At 29.1% G+C, this 4,827-nt stretch overlaps 1 long non-coding RNA gene across 1 annotated transcript; it reads left to right on the top strand.

Moving 5' to 3' along the window:
• The first annotated feature begins 3,379 nt into the window (after nt 1-3,379).
• On the top strand, nt 3,380-4,528 carry LOC102660542 (uncharacterized). Its single transcript, XR_001386826.3, has 2 exons — nt 3,380-3,615; nt 3,893-4,528. It is a non-coding gene; the product is annotated as an uncharacterized lncRNA (long non-coding RNA).
• The last annotated feature ends 299 nt before the right edge of the window (nt 4,529-4,827 follow it).

Genomic DNA, 4,827 nt, shown 5'->3' with positions numbered 1-4,827 from the left:
TTTTTATAATTCTCTAAGTGAATATATTAGGGTTTTCTAAAAATTGCATCTAGTTGTACGAGGAATGAGTAACTGTTTTAATAACACATTTCACAATAAAATAAGAATGTTAAACAAAGTTAACAATTATTATATTTATATTTCTTATAATTAAAAAATACACATTTTTTTATTTATTTAAAGACTAGAGAATATAACTTGTAAAGAGTGTAACATCCTATATATTTTTTTTCCTAATTTTCTTATTGCAGAAAGAAATTCTTAATAGATTTTTTGATGATATTATTCATCATAGCAATAATTCACACATATGATCAAAATTCCTCCCACGCAAATAATGGATGAGTATAGTGTGATATAATTGATGTATAATCTAGTTTCTTATGTAGTCATAGATTCAATCTATGACTCATGGGTATGAAAACATATTTGTTAGAAAATGTCAATCTTTTAAATGAATCTTAGTATCTTGAAGGATTATTTCTTAGCTTTTGCCAAGGATACCTTGTTGGTTCACACACAAAAATAAATGAATGATGTGATTAGGAACAATTTTATATTCACTATTACCACTTATTTGGCTTCCCTAAAGTGTAACTCAACTTAACTAATTTGATGCTAACCCAAACTAAATGGTCTAATCAAGTATTTTTATTAAATAATACTTTTAGTATATGAAACTTTTCACTCTTAAAAAGAATTCTGAAACTTTGGAATTTTGTTTTAATTCCCACGCAAGTTTGTTTTATGTAAATTCACAATATTTTCCTAAACTAGCAATATAATTTCTTTTAAATTATTTAACTTTGTTAAGTATAATTATTAGAACTACCAATTAAAATATTAGCAAACAACAATGAAATAAAATACTAATTTATAAATTTTTTAAAACAAAACAAAAAAGAAAATCCTGATTCGATTAACTTGACTCACGATCACTTCTCAATCCTTATGTCTGATCTTAGAGTTCTCCACTAAATCAAAGTATTACAAAATAACAAGTGAAAATAACATAACTTGGAGTAGAGGTGACAAAGTAGATCAGACTAGTTGGATTGATCCAAACTCGCACAATAAAATATAAGGTTTGAGCTTAAAAATTTGAGTTCGAATAAACATGCACCTTTTTAGTCCGATTCGATCATGACCTAATATGGGCTTAGCCAGCAAAATCTTGCTAAAAACATGAAATAACAAGACTTTTACGGGGTTTGAGTATCCGGATTGGGTTGGATAGCCCATTTTTTCACCTTGGAGCTATAAATAATATCTATTTTTAAACCAAGTATAACTCAATGATTCAATATAAGTTCTCTTGTTTTTTTCTCCTCTTGGTTTTTCTTGGACAAATTGTTTAAAAAAAGTATTAATTTTTGAAATCTTGAATAATTCAATTTGATTTTTTAAAAGATTAAATCAATATCTAAAAAGCATTATTTTTTTATATAGGTTTTACCATTTTCTTTGAATTGTATGTTTTTCCGTTTTAATAGATAAGAATATAAATTTCTGAATCTTAAATAATCCAATTTGATTTATTAAAAGATTAAATCAATATCTTTTAAGATCTTTTCATATTTCTATGATTATAAAATTCATAGATTTCAAAATTCAAAAGATTAGATACTCTAGAAAAAAATAAGATTAAGGATAAATAATCAATTTTGTCCCTAAATGTGTAATTCACTGACAAATGCGTCTCTGAAAGATGAAAATACAAAATTTAGTCCCCAAAAGTGTAAAAAGTGTGACAAATATATCTGACTGTTAACTTCTATTTTCGTCACTGTTAATAAAATAACCTACATGACACATAGGGACGAATTTGTCATTGAAATGATTGTTAACGTGACCATATTAAATTGCCAATATATGGACATATTTATCATATAATATTTTTTTGATTTTTCGTCTTCACACTCCGCTGACAAATGCATATCTGAAAAATGAAAATACAAAATTTAGTCTCCGAAAATATAAAAAGTGTGACAAATATAGTCGGACGTTAATAGTAGATTGTGACTAATTATTATAATTTGAAAAAATTTATACTGATTGTGACATTTTTTTAACAAACTCATAAATTAAAGATAGTCTAAAAGAAAAAAGAATACTAGTTTTATAAACTCGTAAATAATTTTTTTATACTCCCATGCTTGATGAAAGGTTTAAGTAAAAAAAAAATGCTTATTGTAAAACATTATAGTTAAATTAGATACATGAATAATTTTTAGAAAAAATTGCAATTGCAATGACACTTTTAATTTGTAAAAAAACACTCACCTCCTTGGAATGATTTTTTTAAGGTTATAATTTTTTAAATGATCAGTCAATACAAAATAATTGTGTATGATATAAAAAAAATTAATTTAAAAATCAACAAACTTTTATTATGGTTTGTAATTTGATGTCATTGCATATATTAATAAACATTCATATTTTATTATATAAAAAAATTAAATAAATAGTATTTTGATTAAATAGAAACAATGATTTTCTTATCGTTTTGTAATAATTTTTTTTCCTGTGTTGGTAGCATTTATTCAAGAGTTAACAACCAAATGATTGATTTTTTTTTTGTAGTTGAAAAAAAGTAAGAAAAATTTGTCAAAACAATAAAAATTCACTTTCATTGATAATATTTTGTTGCAATCATTATAAATTTTTCAAAATTATAATAATTAATCACAATCTACTATTAACGTCCAGACATATTTGTTACACTTTTTACACTTTTGGAGACTAAATTTTGTATTTTCATCATTCAGGAACGTATTTGTTAGCGAAGTGGGAGAGGAAAAGTAAAAAAAAATATTATATGACAAATATATCCCTATGTCGACAATTAGAGATAGCCACGTTGACAATCATTTGAGTGACAAATTCGTCTCTCTATGCCACATATGTTATTTTATTAACGGTGACGGACGAAAGTTAACTGTGGAATATATTTGTCTCACTTTTTACATTTTCGGAGACTAAATTTTATACTTTTATTTTTTAGGGATGTATTTTTTATCAAATTTGGACAAAAATAACTATTTAGCCTGAGATTAACTTTGAATTGAAAAACTTGCTCCTATTTATGAATCTCCTCGGCCAAGTCACGGCATACATGTTAATCCGTAGTGTAGGCTGTTTTGTGACACTGTCTTCAACACAATTACAAACGATTTATTAGCTGATACCCTAAGGTTGTATATTTCACTAATTTAATTGTTTATTGTTTACATGTAACCTTTACCAGATATCTTATTTTATGGTAGGATCTCTCTGTACCCATTTTGGTATAAATTATGTTCTCCAAACTATGTATTTGCCGAAGACTTGAATTTTGATGTTGAGTTTAGCTATGGTGGATGGAGGCATCAATGTAGACATGACATGTATATTTTGATGGGTTGTCAAGTTGTGAGATATTATTAGATTGTCTTAGACCACATGGTCCCCATTAAAGTGTTATTATTTTTTTTTCATAAATTGGAAAATTAGAGATTGGTTGCAAAATTCTGTTTATCGATTAGTATGGCTGGCAACATATCAGACAGACATAATTTATCTGTTTTTCTCCGTAATTTCTTAATTATTTTGACATCTTGGAAATTTGTCATCCTGGTTAGTGATATTTGTTTTTCCTATCCCTTCTATAGTCATGTAGTTTTTTCTCTTCTCATATTTTATGCGAAGGAAGTAAGTAATGTATAAGTAATGAATCCATTGATTCTAGGAAGTGATTGCTGCTGAGTATTTGGCATTCAATAGAGAAAATTTCCAACCCTTATTTTGGAGAAAAATTCTTGCAAACAGATATAATGAGTGGCATTGTGACACAGTATTTGTTTTATCCTCACTGATTGGTGGTGAATGCTAATAATACACTTTGGCTTTGTAGATGGTAAGACGCATCAATTTTTATCAAGCAGTAGCAGGAATTGATAGGCCTTTGTCTGCATCCATGGGGGAATATGCAGTTGCTACCAGGTTATTTGAGAGAGACTCTCTTCATCCTGCTGTTGATTATGGAGTAGCCAAAGCATTAGTTAGACAAGTGGAAGTTAGTGAATGGCGATGAAAACGAAAACGATTTCCAGCTTCTATCACACACGGCCTTAGCAATGGACACCAGCATCAAAGTCCAAGAGCTTTAATTGATGCATATGGCAGTGACAAAAGCCAACAAAGTTCAAGCAGCAAGCCTTTGTTAGTTGAACCGCTGGATATAAATGGTATAGACAACAAGGTGTTGTCAACATCATGGCAGAATACTGAAGAGGAGGAGTTTGATTGGGAAGATATGAGTCCAACCTTACGGTCTTCAACTACTGGTTTCTCCAGGGAAAGGCCTGTTGTTGCAGCTAATGCAACACTGTCAGGGCAAGATGCCAGGAAGGGATGGTGTATTAGAGATGTATGTAATATAAACCAGTTATGTGTTTTCACCTACCAGTTTAAACTTTAGTAGGCATATTTGTTCATGAAAATTTTGATGTAATTTGGAAGGAAATAAGACTTGCCAATTCCTTGCTAATAGAATTGAAATTTTATTTATTCTATTTGCAGTTTCATCGTGCACCACTGGGTCAGGTACCTAGATTCCAAAATCTAATCAATGATAGTCTAGGCTCTTCTCAACCTCATGATGCCTGGAAGATTATTCATCACGCGTCTAACTCACCACAACATATCTTTAGTAATAGGGGGCCAGCAAGGAGTCTCATGATCCCTCCTATTGACAACATTCGAAATACTGATATAAACCCATATCAGGTTCCACCTGCATCTTTTGAAATAAGGCCTTCTACAAATTTGAATGTCACTCGACCTCCT

Source organism: Glycine max, chromosome 20 (assembly GCF_000004515.6).
Source record: "Glycine max cultivar Williams 82 chromosome 20, Glycine_max_v4.0, whole genome shotgun sequence".
Taxonomy (NCBI): Eukaryota; Viridiplantae; Streptophyta; class Magnoliopsida; order Fabales; family Fabaceae; genus Glycine; species Glycine max.
Note: the sequence above shows the minus strand (reverse complement) of the source record. Positions and strands in the feature narration are given on the sequence as shown.